The sequence below is a fragment of the Mustela putorius genome, unplaced genomic scaffold, assembly GCF_011764305.1.
Source record: "Mustela putorius furo isolate JIRA1106 unplaced genomic scaffold, ASM1176430v1.1 tig00000407_pilon_pilon_pilon, whole genome shotgun sequence".
Classification (NCBI taxonomy): domain Eukaryota; kingdom Metazoa; phylum Chordata; class Mammalia; order Carnivora; family Mustelidae; genus Mustela; species Mustela putorius.
Genome location: NW_025421373.1, coordinates 18,527,272 through 18,548,729, shown reverse-complemented (window position 1 = coordinate 18,548,729; position 21,458 = coordinate 18,527,272). Strand labels below are relative to the sequence as shown.

The 21,458-nt window shown below is 32.8% G+C and overlaps 1 pseudogene; it reads right to left on the bottom strand.

Annotated features, from left to right (window-relative positions):
- Positions 1–16,291: 16,291 nt before the first annotated feature.
- On the bottom strand, positions 16,292–16,450 carry LOC123391959 (annotated as a pseudogene).
- Between the last annotated feature and the right edge of the window lie 5,008 nt (positions 16,451–21,458).

Here is a 21,458-nt window from a genome sequence, read left to right as displayed (position 1 = left end):
CCTTTTAAAACCTGCAACTATTACCCTCTACTTGGATCAAGTTGAAACAAGTATCCAAGGAAGCAGAAAGTTTTATAGTAAAAGCTTGATAAACAAGAGAATGAGAGAATGAGCTACTAGGATCAAAAAATAAGCAGGACCTTAATTAATTTTTTTTTTCATAGAGTGAGGTTATTTTCCCTGAGGACTTGCCTTTTCCACTATTTCATTTTACCTGCATGGTCTCCTATTCATGTTAAATGGAGGAACACTATAGCTCATATTTTTCTCTTGCAAAGACTACTTATTCTTTAATAAGGACAGGTAGTAGTTTCTTTGTGGAGCTAATTGACTTTCTTGCTGTGCATATAGAACCTTAAAGCTAAACTAGTGAATTTTAGATAAATAATGGAAGTTTCTTAACTTTATAAAACTTTCATCAAAAGTTACTGTATTTAATCTGATATAGCTCTAATATGGAAACTATTTTACTTATTAAATTATTGCAAAACAGACATTTATTTGTAGGTCTGTTGCTTGAAACTCCAATATTTTTTCTGCAAAAAAACATAAGCAGTTCCTATGTGCAGGCTAGCATATGAATGCATTATATAATAAAACTGAAAAATATATTAATACTATATTCATCTTAATTTTGAATACTGGAAGAAAGACCCATGATCCAGAAAACAAAAAACCTATGTGGTGAGTACAATTAGTAAAATGAAGCTTAGTGATGTTAACTTCTTCAAAATTACAAACTAGAAAGTATTGGAGTGTGTAGAGACAGAAGAGGAAGTAGTTGTTGGGTTAGCCAAAGAGCATGAGTTACGAAGAAATGTGGATATCACACAAAGCTAGAAGATAAAAAATCTGGAAGTTGCTTTGGACAAGAATATACTAATATAATGTATTGAAACCAAGAGTACTTTTTTCATCTATTTTAGAAATCGTGCTTAATAGCAAGTTAAATTGAAAATGTGTAATAAATAAAATAAATTCTCAAAAGGAAAAAAAACTGGGGCACCTGGGTGGCTCAGTGGGTTAAGCCTCTGCCTTTGGCTCAGGTCATGATCTCAGGGTCCTGAGATCGAACCCCTCATCGGGCTCTTTTCTTGGCAGGAAGCCTGCTTGCCCCTCTCTCTCTGCCTGCCTCTCTGCCTACTTGTGATCTCTCACTGTCAAATAAATAAAAAAAAATCTACAAAAAAAAAAGAGGAAAAAAAAATTGCAGCCAGTGAGAATGTTTAAAACAAATGCTTTTTGGTTGTAAAAGACAACATCCACCCAGCCCAACAATATAAATAAATAAATAAATAAATAAATAAATAAAAATAAAAATGAAATAAAATGCACTATATAATTAAAACTAAACAAGTATTCATTAAATAAACTTGTGACAAAAATATTTTGCTTAATTGCAACTTTACAAAAATATAATATTTATTTGCAACATCAGTGAAGATAACTGTATTTTTATCACAGATAATTATTTGAAAAAGATTGAATGCTTAAATCCCAGAATGCTTACCACAAATTTACTACATTATGCATATAGAACTTACACTTTTTAGTAGTACTGTATAATTTCAATGTTAATTATTTTTTTACATTGCTCCTAAAATAATTTTGTATTTCTGTTTTACACTACAACTAAATGTGAGAAGGAAAAGAACTTCAGAAACTTCAAGATCTCATAGACCTTGCAAAAAGTGGATGATATATATGTAGAGAAATCATGATGGATAATACTTAAAATTGATATATAACTAATGTAAAGTTAATTTTTGTTTCCTATGGTGTGATATCCATAAATTCAAGGTATGGCCAGTAACATAATTTTATATGTAAAACTAAGAAAAAATCTATTTATATTTGTTGACTTTCTTTTTGACTTCACAAGTTGTTCCAGCTGAAATTAGACCATTCCATCTTAGCTTACAAAAAATACTTGGATACCACTATTACATGTATTTTCTCACATATAAATCCCAATTCTGTGCTTCAAATGATATATCAGCCCACACATTTCTTGATCATCATAGTTCCATGTTCAAAGCTTTAAAGAGAAAAACTAGTATATAACCAGGATGTCAAAAATAATGTATGGGGGTCCTATATATGTTCAGAAACTCTTGCTTATACTGTGGTTCTAGAATATAAAAGACAAGGGGCACCTGGGTGGCTAAGTCAGTTGAACATCTGACTCTTGATTCCAGCTTAGGTCATGGTGTCTGGGTCCTGGGATCAAGTACCATGTTAGGCTCCTCGCTCAGGAGTGAGTCTGCTCTAGATTCTCTGTCTCCCTCTCCCTCAGCCCCTTCCCCCTTGTGCTCTTACTCTCTTCTCTCTCTCAAACAAATAAATAAATGAATAAATGAATAAATCTTTAAAATAAATAATCTTTTAAAAATAAATAAATCTTTAAAAAACAACAAATAGTCTTTGTAGCTTTATAGTTGCCAGTAAGTATCTCTACCTCTTATCCCAAGCCCTGACTGCACAGGAGGGAACATCCAAGTATCTTCAAGTGTTACACTTATCTCCTACTGAGAAAATACTATATTCTACTACTTGTGATGAGAGTAGTTAATCATGAAATAAAGTGAAGTTTCTATATAAATAAAATGGCAACTCAGTACAGAGAATAGAGGCAAATCAAGATACTGATTTTTGGTGTTTTTCTGGAAAAGAACTATATCCAGGTTCACCTCAAATAATATTCCAATATGATTATTTTGAGTCAAAAACATTCTTATTCCTCATGGATTTTGTAATCACTTTATTTAACTGTATCTGTGGTAAACAAAATTTTGAAACCCTCCTTCCCTCCAACTAGGTGTGCTACCTAATCCCTGAAAATTGTTAATACAAAAGATATCATTTCTGTGATTATATGTTATGTTACTTAGCCCCGTTCACCTTACGATAGGGAAATTCTCTGTATGGACTTGATCTAATCATATGAACCTTTAAAAGCAGCGGAAGGCAAAAAGTAAAACCAGAAAGATTTGAAACATTAAAAAGTACTCAACATGATAATGCTGGCTTTAAAGATAAAGACACATAAAAAGAAATATGAGAAGCCTCCTGGGGAAAAGAATGGCTTCCCACTGACAGTCAGAAAGGAATCAGGGATGTGAGACCTAAAACCAAAAAGAGCTACGTTTTTCCAACAAACTCTAGAGCCTGGAGGTAAATCCTTTTGCAAAACCTCCAGTTAAGAGCCCAGCTAACACCTTGATCTCTGCTTTGTGATACCCTGAGCACAGAGCCAGCAAAATGGGCCCAGACTTCTGACATACAGGGTTGTGATCTAATAAATGGGTGTTGTTTTAAACCACTAAGTTTGTGGTAATTTATTATTCAACAATAGAAAACTAATATAATATTCTTTCATGTTTTGTGTTTTGGAGGTAGAGAGAGTTATTTGATCATTCAGACGCACAAGTCTTTAAACACAATGGATAGTCATAGGAACAAAAATATCATAACTTTTTAAATAAAATTCCAGGGTTGGACAACATTAGAAAAATATATCTTCAGCTATCCTCTGAAACTTCATGCAAAGGAAGGACATAAGAAAATGCCTTTAGAGAAAGTTAATAAGAATGAGAAACTGAATTCTTCAAATCATAAAAATAATCTTATTTATATTTCTACCTTCACAAATCTCATTTTCCCCTTTACTAATATTTGTTATTCCAGGATTATCTACAGAAAGAAAAACCGGAGCCTCACAAGCATAATTCCTGGAAATAGTGGAGGGCTACATTTTCCTGCTTCTCTTGCAGCTAGGTTGAAGCCATATGATTTAGTTCTGGCAGTAGAATACATACAAAAATAATAATGCTGTTCCTATATGTGGCTCTTGAAAAAGTTCTAGGTTAAACCTCTGGTTTCTTTCGTCCTCTTTCATGATGACATCAGTGACCACTTGTTTGAGATGGTAGCATCACCTAAAAAAAAAAAAAAAAAGCTTGGATTCCTGAGTTAGTGCATACAGGAAAGACCCCAAGAAGGAGACCTTACAGACTCACACCAGAAATAAATCTTTATAAGGTTAATATACTGAATTGGGAGGTTCAGTTGATTTGTTGTAGAAACTAGCATTAGCCTATTTCTTCTTATATTTTCTCCTAAAACTATGAAGTAGCTACCAGTAATCTCACAAATTATCAATAAATCAGTATTAAAAGTATAGTCTTTGTAGCTTTATAGCTACAAATAGAGCTTGAAGTTTAAGATCTCATTTTACCACACTACTAACTGTAGCACTATCTTGCAGGCTGGCACAAAGCATATGATAAATAAATAGTTTTGAATGAATGAATGAAAGCCTTGCTTTTTTGGATATAATTTGCTCTTACACTAAGGAATATCATGTAGTCTACCTTACATTTAACTAAGACCATGGTCAATAAGGCCTTGTCAGCAACTGCTCTGAAGAACTAGACTCATGGAGGAAAAAGACAAAGAATCCCTTGAAGCTTACAACCTACATTCTCCAAGATCTTTGTTCTAGAAAATGATTATAATTATACTTACTAAAAATTTTTATATCCCTCAGATTATGATAAACCCATCAGCCATACCCTCCAAATAAAGGTAAAATACTTTTTCCCTTTCTTAAGTACAATGTGGGGGATTGAAAATAATAGGGAGTTTTCTAACATTAGCTTCTGCTAATTTTGGACTACTTACTCAAATATATACCAATATTAGATAAAATATAAAAGTTAAAAATCAAAAGGACAGAGGCACCTGGGTGTTCAATTGGTTAAGCATTAGACTCTTGGTCATGATCTCACAGTTGTACAATTGAGCTTTCAGTCAGGCTCTGTGCTCAGTGCAGAGTCTGCTTCAGATTCTCTCTTCTTCTCCTTCTCACTAATTCTTTCTCTCTCTCTCAAATAAATAAATAAAATCTACAAAGTCTTCAAAAAAAAAAAAAACCACAACAGTGCAGTTACTCTAAAAATATGATAAATGTAATCATGTACTAAATACTGAATTCACATGCATGGAATAAGTAACAGCCAAAAATGAAGTAATGGAAAATTCAACTCCTAAGAGGAATCAGAAATACTTTTATGTTTGTAAGAACAAGCCAGGCTTAACACAGCAAATCAGGGACTCAGAAGAAGAGCTTTCAATTGTAATAAAAAGCAAAAACAGCCTATAACCAGAGTCTGGGGCTGTGATCAGAAACCAGCTGCTTTGTTTAGGATGCAGGAAGGAGCAAAAATAGCCAAATAACTTCAAATTGGGACAAACAACCTCTTGGATCAACACTAGGACTTGTAATATCCATGAAGCAGAGCCCTCCATGGCCAGGTATTGATTGTGTCTCAGACAGATGCTTGAGGAGAATAGATAGAGACGATCACACATTGTCATACCTAGAAAAACAAAAGTTGCCAACAAGCAAAAACAAATCACATTAGTCAATTCAATCTTGAAAATAGCAACAAAAATATATCATGTTGACAACAATCCAAATAAAATACAAATTAAACAATTAAATTAAGTAATTCGCTCTCAGGAAAAGGAAATAGAGTGATTTAAGAAATGACTTTTTTTAATCTTCAAAAATAGGTAAGAAGCAATGAAAATGCACAGGAAATGAAAGGTATCAGAATTTTAATCAAGAACAGATTGACATGAAAAAAATGACTTGGAATTCTATAGAGTAGAAAATAATGACAGCTATGACAATGTGATCAATATGAGCTTATTCATATAGTTATTTGATAAAATTTAAAATTCATTTGTAAAAATTCCTAAGAAAGTCAAACTAAAATGCTCTATGAATGAAATAAACATTAGGGTGGACACAGTTGAAATGAGCATTAGTGAACTGGAAGAGAGTAATCAGAAATACAACCAGAAGGCCGCATGGATAGATATAGAGTGGAAAATATAAAAGAGAAGTTAGAAGACATGGAGGTTACATTGAGAAACTAAAATATCTACAATAGAAATTTTAGAAGGAAATAATAGTGCAGATGTGGATAAGGTAGGTTTTCAAGAAGTAATGACTGAACTTTTCCAGAAATTGATAAAGCCTTACAATTTAATAGATCAAAGATTCTACTAGTGGATTACTGTAGTTTGACAATCTAAAAGAGAACAAATATTTTAATCTCAACTGATGCAGAAAAACAGTCATTTAAATTTAACACACATTCATAAAAAGATCTTTTTTTTTTTTAAGATTTTATTTATTTATTTGACAAAGAGAGAGATCACAAACAGGCAGAAAGGCAGGCAGGGGGCGGGGGAAGCCCAAGCAGAGAGCCCAATGCGGGGCTCCATCTCAGGACCCTGAGATCATGACCTGAGCTGAAGGCAGAGGCTTCACCCACTGAGCCACCCAGACACCCCCATAAAAAGATCTTACCCAATGCATACTAGGAGTCAGTTTTATCTGGTAAAAATATATACCTAAATTTTTGAAGCACTTTTATTCAATGAGAATCGAGATATGCATATCTGCTACCATTATTAGTATTTGATATTACATTGAAGGCTCTCACCAATTCCATAAAGCGAGATGAGCTAATTACAAATATAAGGATTGGAAAAGAAGAAAAGGCAAATTTATTTTTTCAAAATATAATTGACTACCTAGAAAATGTAAGAGAATCTAAAAACAAAGTTACTGAGGAAGGTAAAAGAACATAATCAATATATAAAAAATCAAAATATCTTTCTAATACAATAATTTCCAGTTAGAAAATATAACAGACAAAAAAGTTTTATGTACTTCCACCTCCAAAAAATAGGTTAAGGTTGCTATGAATGAATATAATAAAAGATGTGTGAGAACTTTATGGGAAAAAACTTGTAAGGACCTAAAAGAAAACCTGTGTAAATTGAGGGATTTACCATGTTGATAGATGTCATAAAAATGTCAAGTCTTCTCAAATTTATCTATAATTTTAATTCAATTCCACTGAAAGTCTCAAAAGGATTTTTTCTGGAAATTGAAAAACTGATGAAAGGCTCAGTGTTCAAGAATAATGAAAACAATGTTGAAGGAAAAAAGCAACAGATGGAATTTAATTCACTTTATGGTAAAATTATGATAAAACACAGCACTGGAAATAGTGTAATATTAGTATAGTATAGAAACATAACTTAATGGCACAAAACAGAGAAATCATTTGTTAACACAATTGTATTTGAAAATATTGTGTAAAATAGAGGTGTCCTTACCAATCAATTGGAAACAGATGATCTACTGAAAATGTGTTGTTGGGACAATCACTTATCCATATGATATAAAAAATAATTTTATATCCCTAATTCCCACCATGCATCTAAATTAACCCTAGAGATATCAGACACCTAAGTAACAAGCAAAACTTCAAACTTAGATGGAAATGTAGAAGAATGCTTTATTTTTTAATAGGATGAATTTATCAAAAAAATAAATATATTATTAAGAAAAAATGATAAACTTTGTCAATATTAAAATGTTTGTGTCATAAAAGACACGATAAACAAGTTTTAAAGTCAAGGGTGTTACAAGATATTTACCCATCTATAGTGTACAAATTTAAGTTTCTAAAATACATAAAGAACTTCTACAAATCAAAACAAAAAAGATTACAGACAATCTAGTAAATTTGAGCCTGGTCAAAGTAAAAGAACAGAGATAAATAGACGAGGAGGACCTATTGGCCAGAAACAGGAATCAACCTCACCAGCAATTGTGAAAATTCGAGTTAAAACAACTAATCATATGTTTTCAATCAGTAAATTTTCAAAAAATAAAATAACAAAAATTGATGAGTGCGCAGTATGTGTATATGTTATCGAGGAAGGAGGGTAGAATTTGATTTCTCATTCACTAAGGTTACAGATGAAAACTGACACAAACATTTTAAGATTAATTTGACAATATTTAGAAAGGTTGAATTATGTGAGTACAACAATTTTGCTTCCAAAAGTATTCCTCAATTAATCTGAAGGACAAGCCACAAGGTAACATCTGCAAAAGATGTTCAATGCGGAAATTTTGTGCAAGGAAAAAACTAAAAATTATCTAAATATCGGATGACAGACTCAGAAATAAATAAAAGATGGTCTGTCACATCCACAAATACCATGTTAAAATGACCTGATTAGATGTCTGTGTTTAAATATAAAAAGATTTTAAAAAATATAATGCAGTTGGGCATTGATATCTAGCACACAAAACTTTCCCTGTTATTTATGAGTAACTTTATGTAAAACTTTTGCTGTGAGTTGTTACAAAACAAGTTCAAACTCAGGGCTGCCTCTTGGGATGGAAGGAATTTTAAAGCCTCAGAAGGAAAAGAGGAATTAAATATAATGAAATGGTTTATGTCTTTCTTATAGAAAAATATTTAAAGCAAATATGACAAAAGTTAACATATTCTTTAGATTTTGGTTATTTGGTGGATGGCTATTTTAAAAAGTGATACACTTGCGTAATCTGTGCTGCTGGTTTTTTTTTTTTTTTTCAATATTTCCATCCTACCCTTGAAAGATTAACTCCCAATTTATAATACCTGAGATGATCAGTTAATATATGATAATTATAAAACAGTCCCAGTTTCCAATCAAGTGTTCAGAGGATAGAGCCTGAATAAATATGGGGACAGGAAGAAAAAAATGGACCTCTTGATAAGAGCACACAGTACATATAATAGCTTCTGTATGTCTCACGACAATATTCTAGAGAAAAATCATGATTTTCCTTAAGGAAAATAATGTATCATTGGAACGTACATCTCTAATCAATATTCTCTGAGGCAGCAAACACATCGGCCACCATTATGCAGTTGGCAGAAACTCAGCTACACTCCAGTAATTAACTTAGGTTGGGTGAACACAGTGGGAGGGGATATAGAAAGGTTTTTTATCCATTTCCAATCAAGGAGAGGCCAGGGCCTTCTGTACAGGGAGAATCACACTCTGTCACATTGTAGGTTCCTGAGCACAGGACACAAACCTTATGTCCTTGGACAATGTCAATCTCTTTATCTTATCTTTCCTTCCACTGACACTGGAAGGTTATCTTTGTCCCATTTGCTATTGCAATAACTGTGAATGAAATTTGGTACAAAATGGTTATGGAATTTCTGATTTATTAGATTCTAAAAGAATCCAATACTCTGTCATAATAGTGAATAGGAAAGAAATTAATTCTTTGCTGAATAGAGTTGCTATTTAGCTGCTTTGTTTCTCTTGAAAGTATAGCCCAAATTGGAGTAATTATCATTGGAAGTCAGGAACCTAAAGTGGCCCAAATTATTTTTCTTCTTCAATTCAGTAATTGTACTTGCATAAATAACAGTATTTGTCTATGGAGCTCCAGACATTTCAGTTTGTTAGGAATTGTTTAAGCCAAATCAAATATTATTAATGCATGCACCAAAACAAAGGGGTAAAAGAGGTTTCAAACAAGAGAATTGGAGAACAAAAAAAAAGAGAGAGAGAGAGAGAGAAAAGAAAGGCTTATACAGATTATATCTGTGGGTGAAAATGTTACGGGCATCATGAATTTAAAATTTTCAGTTTTAACCCTATCTTGTCTTCATCTTCACTCTGAAATACAACCTACATGAATTTTCACTAGCCCTCTATGTTCAATGATTTCCAATATAATTTCTTTCAAACCCTGAAAGCAGACTATTTTCTTATATCAACTAATGCATATGAGTGTGACCCATAATAATGTTTGGCAGCTTCTTAGCTGATCTACATAATGAAAAAATAATGTGATACCTTGAATTCTGAATTGTGTCCTTCCTCCTGTGCTGGGAAATTCTATGCATCACCCTTTTATTACTTAACTGATCATGCAAATTTCAAGGTGTATGTTTACAAACATTTTGTTGTGTTTCTCATGCTATTAGCATTCTGAAGCTTTCTCTTTCCAGGTTTCTATGGCAACAAGGGTAAGGCACATTCATTAAAAAGAAGTTCTGTTTAATTGATCTACTAATGTATTGCTTAATAGTAACTGTTAAGCAGTCTTTTGTTTCCAAGTCATATTTAGGGTTCACCTATTTGCATAAAAACATTTCATTAGCTGAAACCAATTATTAATAGTAATTTTCTTTCTTTAGTTTTAAATAACTAAACCCTCATTGAGGTTTTCTGAAAGCAAATATTTGTAGCTTTCAGAATACACTTGCCGTATGAGCTTGGCTTGCTTTGTTTCTGTGAGCAGCAAGAAAATTATAGAGCTTGAAAATTTTGATCAAAGAAGGAAAAAATAAGATGTCTCCTTTACAACTGAAAGTTAGATATTCAGGGAAGCCAACTCTAGACCACATCATGTATTTGGTGACAATGATGGTTTTTTGTTACTTTTAATATTAAATATGCAAATGATGAATACAAAATTTATATTGGATCATTTTTATGATACTCAAGGGAAATCCTGACACTACATGTGTATTTAAACATCTACAAACATAATTAGAATTAATGCCTGTAGGTATAAAGATTTTTAAGTAAAAGAGAAATGTTGATTTATTTGAGTTGGAAAATAAAAAAAAATCTTAACAATGCAAGTCAAACACTTGCAACTGATATTCATTTTTGAGTAAAATAAAGTTAAATGTGTCTGCACATAACTACATATGATGAGAATTTGTACATGTGAATACATTTTTGAGAGATAGTGTTTTAGATTTATATATAAACTAGTATATATTATATGCTACACCAAAGATTTAGTCTAATCACTTTGATAAATAGATTCATTCTCAAGTATGTATGTTACTGTTACAATATCAAAGGACTTGATTCTAAAAAGATAAGCTAGGAAGCTAGGTCACATTACTGACCAAATCTTCTCCTTAATATGTCAATTCAATTTCTTTACATATTTTTTTATATTTTCAAAAATATTAATCTAAGTCCTTTACATTTCACCCTTAGCGTATTCCTGTCCAGGTAATCTCTTGGATTACTCAAATTCAAAGAATTGTTATAAAATCAGATCATATGCCTATAAATATAGTATTAGTATAGTTTACTAAAGGCAATTACATCATCTTTCCAAACTTCCAGAAATACAATTGACACACACATTCTCTTTCTTTCTCTATTTTTTCTCACCCTGTCTCCTTGACCTCTGTGTGTCTTTGCAGCTACATTAATAGCATTAACATTATGCTATGATTAAAAAGTTAGACAGCACAACAATACTGCTTGACAAGATATTTTTACAATTCTTTTTGATGTCATTCAGTTAAGAATGGATGTCTTTTGAACTCATAAATTAAGTGGATATTCTGTATGGAAGCTCTCTTAGTTTTAACATCTGATAGATGTTTTTATTTCATAGTATGAAGCATTAGTTTCAATTTATGCTACTAGTATCCATAATTTTGTTAAGTAATAATTATATATATTACACATTTCAAAATAAGCTTAAAATTTAAAATATTTTATTTCTAAAGTATGTGAAAGCTATATTTACAATTTTTTCATGTGTGAGTTCAGAAAATAAATTGATGAAGAATGGAGAGACTTTTCATTCTGCTTCATTAAAAATATTTTCATTAGAATATGACTGGGTAAATGGCCAAAAAAATATCAGTTACTGATTATATTAAATAAACAGTAAAATAGGGATCTTTTGTGAAGAAACTCCTTTGGGAGCACTGCTATCAGTGAAAGGAATTTTAGCTTAAAATAACAGCATGCATGTAACTTGAAGACAGTATATGAGTATTACTTTGGAATTTTCTTATTTATGGCAAATTAAAAATGCCTTTAACAAGATCCAAAATCTGAATTTGAACAATTAATTTTCCTTAGTTTATCATAAAATGAAGAGCCTAGCTTTAACTCCAGAATCTTCAAAAATGAAAAAGCATCATTGAACTATCTATTAAAACAGTAAACAGTGTCTGATCAGGGATTCTGGTATTTATTTTATTTTTTTAAGCAAAATTAAATTCAGTACATATTTATTTTAAAAGCACATTTACTTTAATGCTCTTGCCATGACAAATCACTAATGTAAAATTTGTTAAGTAAACTTTAAATTTTAAAATTGTCGGGTAAAATTTATGAGAAAAATATTAACAAGATAATCTGAACCGATGCTGATCTTCAAATAGATTTTCTCATTAAAAATTAATTGTATGTTCTTTCTTCATGCTTTAGCAAATATTTGCTTTAGCAAATATTTAATATTTAATAAGTATTAAATGCATGCTAGGCACTTGAGATACAATTAAAAAAAAAACAAAACTGGGGCACCTGGGTGGCTCAGTGGGTTAAAGCCTCTGCCTTCACTCGGGTCATGATCTCAGGGTCCTGGGATAGAGCCCCACATTGGGCTCTCTGCTCAGCAGGGAGCCTGCTTCCCCCTCTCTCTCTGCCTGCCTCTCTGCCTACTTGTGATCTCTGTCTGTCAAATAAATAAATAAAATCTTAAAAAAAAAGATTAAAAAAAAACTAAAACAAAAACATACACACATATATACAAATATCTTTGTCTTCATTTATGTTATATTCTAGCAAGAAGACACTAGAAGTGAACTGTAGATATAATAAATAAATCTGTTCAATGGTGATAAGAGCCATAAAAAGTAAATACAAGGCAGAGGGTATGGTTGGAGGATTAGGAATGCCATAGGTGGGGGAGGAAGAGGCTCAAGGCAGGCCTTGATGAAAAGTGAGATTATACAACACAAGGTAATGAAGGAGCTAGGCAAGAGGACATCTGGGTGTGGTAGGATCCAGGAAAAGGGAGCAGTTAGAGTCAAGGTCTTTATGCAGGAATATCCAGGGGCAGAGAACATGAATAGTAAGGGGGCTAGTGCAGCTGTAGCTGAGTGAGCTGAGGGAGAAGAGCTAATGAAGTTAGAGAAGAGGTCCCTCAGGTAGAGCAGTGCAGGCTATTGCAAAAGTTTTGAAAATCACTCTGGTGAAATGTGGAAACACTTCACTGCAGGGTCTTCCAGTGTAGTGTCACTGAGTTTCACATACTTTGTTTGCAAAAATCATATGAGCTGTTCTGTTGAGAATAAACTCTAGGCAGATTTTCTGGTAATATTGTTTAGGATACTTAAAAAATATCCTAAAACTTTGTGACTTAAAACAGCCATTTCACGTTGCATGAATTGGGGGCTCAGACATTCTGGAAGGTCTCTGTTGGACAGTTTTCACTTGGAGTTTCTCATGGCAGTTGCACGCATATAATGGCTGGGGCAGCACTTATTCGAAGGTTCACTCGGGCAGGATATCAACAATGGCTCACACATGGCTGAAAGATGACCCTAGCTATTGGCTGGAGCTCAGTGGAGCTGACAATCAAATTACCTACATGTAGCCTTTCCAGGAGAAAGTCTAAACTCTTTATGAGTTGGAATAAGTGTACCAAGAGAGTACAAAGTAGTAGCTGCATGGCTTTTATGAGGTAGCTGCCGAAGTCACATAGCATTACGGCTTCCATATTTTCATGGTCAAAGCAGTCCCAAACATATCTGGGCTCAAGACAGGAGTGGCAAGGAATTTTGTAGTCATTATATTGAAATCTCTAGTTTGCTCCATGGCTACCAATTATTCACATTCCTATACTATGTAAAATATGTTCACTCCCTGGGAGACGCTGCATTCTGAAATTCTCATTACATTGCAGCAATCAAGTTTGCGCCCGAGATCCAGTATCTTATCATCTAAATCTGGTCTGGATGCAGATGATATTCCTCAGGTGTAGCTCTTGGATATGGTTCTTTGGGTAACATTCATTTAGATCTGAAGACTTGTAAACAGAAGAACGTTGTATCTAAACCCCTTCTCTATAGTCAGCATATAAGGTTAGGACAGGTACAGGATCCACGTAGTAGACATTGCCTTTCAACAGCAGGAAAAAGTCAAAATTTCCTTCCAATCATAGCACAGAGCATAAAGCAAAGAATCTTGTGGTATACACTTGAGGTACAGAAACCTAGGAACAACCATTAAAAAGACAAATTATCAGCTCCATTTAGTGTCATTTCACCTCCTCCCCCACCACCCCCACCTTCTTCCCATAACCAGTATATTGTGGTGGAATAGTAACAAAAACACTCTCTTTCAGAAATGGGAAGAAAGAGTGAACAACAACAATCATTCACCTGAAAGAGTTTTAGAATCCTCAGGCAGAATTTTGAGAAAGAGTGTAGCAAGTTTTCCTTCATTACTACTCAGCCCATTGTTCTTCATGGTTCTTAGACCTTCAGCCTTGATAAAACCTTTCTTTCTTATTTTCTTCCCAGGCTGCATGGAAAGTATATTCTCCTTGGGATTTGAACATCTTTTTGAGACTATTTCTCTGTTGTGGCTTTTCTTTTGGCAATACCTCCTAAAATCACATTCAACTTCTTATATATTTCATTTCTTCCAATCCATGTACCAGTCATTTCCACAACTTTTTTTTTTGACATTTTTCTCTCTCTCTCTCCCTCTTCTTCCCTTTCTCCCTCCCTCTGCTCTCTCTCTCTCTCTCTCTCTCAACCTAATTATGTTTACCTTGACTGACTTATTATATTTCAGTTGTTAGGAGAAAGCAAAACTCTTAGTCTCGTTTTCCATGTTCAATTTTGTCCATCTGAAAGGATTCACTGAGAAATACCTTAATTTATTCAAGTATCAAAAAGATGTACAGGTTGGACCATTGATTCTATATTGCCACAAATTCTCTCTGGCCTTTGGTAGTAAGACATCATCTGAGTTTTATCAGTTAGGGATAGAATCAGTTCCACTTACAATACCACAATTCTGGATTTTCACTTATTCCTTTCACAATATGCTTGGAAAGCAGGAATATTCTTTGACCTACTCTCTTTCTTGTAGCCTGTATTTTCAAATACAGGCAATAATAATAAATACAAACTATCAGGACTTTATTTTCCAATATCTTTGACCAAAATGACAAGATATTCCAGTCTTTATCTGTTTTTCAAGGTTTCTTAAATTGCAATGCAACCAAATATTTGAACTTACCATTACATGAGTAATTGAGTTCCAAGCCTCAAATTTCTCTCTGCTCCTGCCCTGTCCTTAAGCTCATGCCACATATTTTAATTTTTTAATAGTAGAACTTCAATTTGAACAAATTTCTGTATGAATCAGGAGAGACTAGGTTACACTGCAATAATAAGAAAATCAGAAAACTCAGAGGCCTAAAATTGTAAAGATTTATTTCTCACTTATTCTATATGTTCTTTAAAGGGTGGCCGAGGATTCTGCTCCATATTGTCATTGCTTTCACTCTGGGGTATGGATTGATGCCCTACAGGAATTGTTGGTCATACTACTGCCCTTTATATGGTAGTACAAATGAAAGGAACATGCTGGGTCCCCACGCTCCTGCTTTAAATAGCACACATCACTTTTAATTTACAAATCAAGTCATATAGACACATGGAGTTCAAGTGAGTGAAGTTCCTTAATCACTATGTAGTGATGACATTTTAGATACAACACAAAAAGCAGGATCCATGAAAGCAAGAATTTATAAGCTGAATTTAAGTTAAAAATGTCTGCTTCACAAAAGACATGCCATAGACTAAGAGAAAATATTTTCAAAAAACATATCTGATAAAGTACTATTTTTAATGTATAAAGAACTCTTAAAGTTTAGCAGTAAGAAAATGAACAACCTGATTAAAAAATGAGCAAAAGACATGAACAGTTATCTCACTAACAAAGATATACAGATAGCAAACAAGCATATGAAAAGATGTGCCATATCATATGTCATTTTGGAAATGCAAATTAAAATAAAAATGAGACTCCCCTATAGGCTTATTTGATTGAATCTAGAACACTATTAACACCAGATACTGGGAAGGATGTGAAGCAGCAGGAACTCTCTTTCATTGGTGATGGAAATGCAAAATTGTACTGCTACTTTGGAAGACAGTTTGAGTTTCTTACAAAACTAAACATATTCTTACTCTATGATCCCACTGTAAGTTTACAATTCAGTTTTCCCCAGACTAACAATACCACTGGCCTCTCTACTGGAATCATGACCCATCATTTTCTATTCTCTCAGTTCCTTCTTCTTCTTCCCTTTTTTTTTTTTTATTAATATGTTTGTCTTGGTTGCCTTTACAAATATATCCTTACTGGTAGTATTCCGAAAAATAGCAAGAGTTTCAGGTAACTCTTATAAAATTGCCTATACTCACTTTTATGATCCACACAAAGAAAATTTCAAAGTTGAACTCAAATATTATGATCTCTTCACTATCCATCTCTAAAAATTGTCAATTTTTTAATTTTTTAATTTCTATAAAATATTATCATAAAAATATAATATTTTACATATAACTTAAGAAAAAGTCACGTTAATTAGCTGTGATATACAATATAGGCTGTAATTAAACACATAAACAAGTAATTCATCTTCCTTTTCAATTAGCAATAATCGCGCCTCGGATAAACCTCATTGGCTACGATACTGCCACTGCGCAAAGCTTCATCTTCCTTTTCAAGCTGTATTTTTGTACCTGATTTTTTCAGAGATACTGTTTATTTGCTTAATTTGAGTGATATATATCCCGACTATAAAAAATAAATATCAATGTTGACAGATTTTGACTAGCCCAACACACCCACAATTGAATCATACTCAATTAAAACCAGGTTTGCTTTGATTCTCCACATCTTTTCTCAAATATCGAGTAGTAAGACAAACTTGAACATTCATAATGTAACTCAGATATGGAGCAGACAAGCAAAGCTTGAAAAGTGTTAAAGGTGACCTTCTATTCCTCCAAAATATAATTTGTTGATTTCACTATATCCATTGTGTGGTGTCCACCACAGGAAAATAAGATGCTAGGCATGAAGGACACCACAGCAAAGAGGAAAGATTAATATTCAGGGAAGTAAGTAACAATCTACCCATTTTAAAAACAATTATTTAGTAACAAACTCTGCTCTACCTTCTTTATTATTAAAGAGAGGAATAATACATTTCATGACAGTAACTTTGGTTGACAAACCAAAGCAGAAAATCCTCTGCAATGTCCAAGTGGTCTCTTGCTCTGGATGTGTCTTATACCGATTCTGTACATACTCAGAAGTAGGTGAAGATTCAGATATTTGACTCTATTCACCTGTACCACATGAACGTGGCTCCTTCAATGGGCAGACTTTAATTCTTAATTCTGGAGATGCTCCCATATAACCAATGCTTCATTATTGCCAGAACAACATTCTCCATCTTGGGCCCTCTCTCATATACCCTCTTTCCCTTTCTCCCTTATTTCTTCTGGACTCCCACCTCTTCTTTTAAACTCAGCTTCTTGTGAAAATTATCAGTTATTTATCATTTCCATGAATAGATAGGGGGCCAGGGTAGAAGATAGGAGAGAAGGGAGAGGATTTCTTTGTAATTTAGCCTCAGTGTGAACCTTTCACAGAGCCAAGATTAGCCTCCTGTTGGCATATCTCTTGGGTGGTTTTGTGCTAAAGAAATTTATATGTTTTGATTAGCTTGCCTTGCATTATCAAATGCTCTTCTCTTATCATTATAAATGTTAGGTTGCACAAAGGTGTATAAGACTGTCAGAAGAGTAACAAAATTTATATAACTTACACTTATGAAAAGCATTCCAGAGGTAAAAGAGAGGGTTTTGAGGATCTTATATAAGAGTACCTAATCTAATATAGGTCATCAGGGAAGATTTCTGTGGAGTGATTTTTTGTTCTTATCTTAAAGAAAGGAGTAATTGATGGGCATAGAAGATAAAAGTCAGGAAAAAGTTTTGCAAGCAGAGGTAACAGCATGTTTCTACCTATAATGGGGAACTAGGGGGCAGAGTGATTAAAACAAGGCAATTTACATAGGCAGCCATTATGACAGGACAAAACGCAAAAAGCAGAGTAAGATGTGAGTCTTGGAGACCACATAAAACAAAGAGCACAAATCCATATAGGATATACTAAAAGTTTTGGTGTTTATTGCACACCTTCAATAGGGATTTTAACTTTATTTCAGTTTGATTTTGATTGAGGTGCAATTTAAATACAACACTATACTATGTAATTTAATATATATAAATAAATATATAAATAAGACATAATATAAATATATAATATATAATAATACATACCAAATAATTTAAATTCACCAATTTTAAATGTCCAATTAGATGAGCTTTGCTAAATGTATGAAGCAATAGAACCACTACTAGAATCGTGATAGAGAACATTTCCATCTCCGTCAAATTCCATTTTATAGTTATTTCATTTTTAGAATCTCATATGAATGGAATCCTACACTTTTCTTCATTTCTGGCTTCATTCATATTCACTCATCAAAACATTTTGATATTCTTCAATGCTATTACATGTATCATAACCTTTTTATCATATTAATATCCAGATTAATTTTTTATGAATTCTTCTTTGTACAGCTTATTTAATTTTGAATCCTTAGTCTGGAATTCAATGTGAAATTATGAAATTATTCCTAGAGAGAAATGTGGTCCACTTTATTTTGTTCAATTTTATGATGACAGTTCCCAGAACATATAGAATACTATGTATGAGAAGTCAGCTTCTCAAAACACGTATCTTTTACTATGATATTGAAAGAAAAATCAATGTAGTTCTTCAACAAAGGTGTTAAGTTTTTAAATTAAACACAAGAATTTCTTTTTTATGTGTTTCTTTTTAAAAAGATTTTATTTATTTGAGAGAGAGAGAGAAAAAAAATGAATAGGGGGAGTGGCAAAAGAAAGAAAGAGAAGCAGACACTCTGATGATCAGGAAGCCTGACATGGGGCTTGATTCCAGTTCGCAGAGATCATGACCCGGAGATCATGACATAGAGCCTAAGGCAGACATTCAACCAACTGAGCCTCTCAGGTGCCCTATTCATTCAAAGATTTTAAACAACATGTAAATTGATCTGTTGAAGGACAGATCCAAAGAGAAACTTAATTTGTTCCTACCTAGTATATTTACAGATACTCTGCAAAAAAATTCATCTGTATTAAATCTATATTTTTATTCTAAGTAATGACTTGAAACTGGTCTTTTTTATAATTACATTGTCTATAGTTATGAATGAAGAAATAGATAGTTGCTGAAATGTGCTTTGAAAACACAATGACAGTCGTTAGTGATAAAATGATACCTGTTTGCATTCATTGATTTTGATTCTACTAATGAGAAAGATAATCTGTGCATGCTAGAATATTTTATTGGTTTGCCTAGTTGTGAATCAATATTAAAATAATAGACTGAAAGTCAAGAAATTCAAATTTTATCTTCATTTGAGTTACTAAAAGTTCCTCAAGAACACATGTTTTTATTATTGGGTACTTATTTAAAAGAATTTTTTAGTTGTGTTTCAGAGATGAACCAGAATATTGCTTTATGATCCCTCTACAGCACAATTATTTAGGCCTTTTTCTCTCTTAAATTCTATTAAGATGACAAGATAAATATTTTAAAAATGAGAAGAAAGCCATATATTACTAGAAAGTCAAAAACAGTGCCAAAGCAAGCCTTATTATTAAGGAATTTCTGGAAGATATAATGCAAATGGAATCTAACTAGTGGTAAAACTCCGCAGAGCTTGAACACTTACACAGGGAAAAGAGCTTCCAAATAAATGAATTTTCACAAGAAATAAAAACATGAAAATATTCCAAGGAGTGAAAAGCAGAAGATGAGATATGATCAGTGATAGAGTGATTGATTCACATGGAGTTAAAGGGCAGTGGGACAGCTGCACTAAGATCCATTTTCACAGCAGTTGCTAGGGCATTTTCCCCAAAACTAAAAGCCAGTCATAGAGCTCTTTAGCTGAAGTGGTGCATATGCTAAAGGAGACTCCCAAGCTGCAGATACAAATAGAGCAAAAAGAAAAACAGGAAGAACTCACACAATTAGAAGTCAAGCTACTCATACACCTTACTCATCTGTAAAAAATCCATAAAATCAGCATACTTATAATCAGAATCAGCATTTGCCAACTGTGTTTAGGTTGTACTGAGGAAATATTCTTTCTTAGAGGTAGAAATAAATGAAAATCAGTGAACTTTAGAAGCTTCCAATATCATTTAACTGTTTCTACAAGGTATTTACTCTCTTGAGCCAATAAAAAGAAGTATCTTCCAGCAAATAGAATTAATGAAGGACACCAATATGATTGGTTAATTCAGAGAAATTAAAAAAAAATGTCTTCAACAGGAGAACAATAATTGAAATTATGATACTGAAATCTCAGTAAAAGAATTAATCCTCAAGAAAGCAAATAATTAAAGGGACCAAATAATAAGGTTTATAGTAGAAGTAATTAGCAAAATTAGAGTAATACATGAAGGTACAAACAACATTTAGAACACAAGAAAAAGAATTTTTAGGAAATAATTACTGAAATTAAAATCTCAGTAGATAGGCTATACAGTGAAATGGAACTGACTAAAGGTTATATTATTGAACTGAAAGATAGAACTAAATTTTTTTCTCAGAATTCAATGGAAAATGAATAAAGGTAAAAAAAAAATATGAGAGTAATCTATAAAATACAAAGACCAGATGCAAGAAACCCAACAACACCACTTATTTATTTATTTATTTATCTATCTATTTATTCTATTCTATTCTATTTATTTATTTATTTATTCTAGAAAGAGATGGCTGAAAGAAGATCAAATCAACAAAATAATAGAAAATATTCCTGAAAGACTTGGTATTTAGGTAGCAAGGACTCAACAACTTCTTTATACAATTATTTTAAAGGTAAATAAATCTAATTAACATGTACTAATTTTTTTAAAAATATAGAAACACAAACACAACTTAGAGAGAAGCAGAGACAGAGAGAATGAGTCAGAGAAAGAGAGAAAGAAATTACTCAGAGGTTTTATTGTTGAATTATTTCATATTCCTTTCATTTGAGCACTGTTTTTCTACATGTATTTGTCTGTTGTGGTTCTACATCTCTTGAATTCCAGCACACAAATCCGTTTAGCTGACCAGGGAGTCACATTCCTTTGAGTACAACATTAGCCCATAGGTAGGTATTTGACCCAGATGGATTTCTTTAAATCATTTTTCAGGAATGGATGGGAGAACTCTGGGAGAGAAAACATCTCTCTTCTCCTTTGATTGTAAGGTATAAAGAACTGGATCTCAAGAGCCCAATTAGTGTTGAGGTGTGTGTTGTATACTTATCTGATTTTGCTGGCCCCCATATTTTTTTTTTTAATTTTCTAGATTTTCTTGGTCATTCCTTCTGCTTGATACCTCCAGTGCTCTTCGGGAAATGGATTGAAAGAGTTGTTTAACTAAATACTGTGTTAGTGCTCAGGCCACCTCACAGAGGGGAGACTCATTCCCATTCTCACTATACATAACTAAGAGCACTACTTTCCTTCAACTTTGTAAGGGAAATGAAGTAGGTCAAAGATCCTGAAGACCACTGGTAAACTGCCAGCTCTCCAAAAGTCTAGTACTGCAGAGAT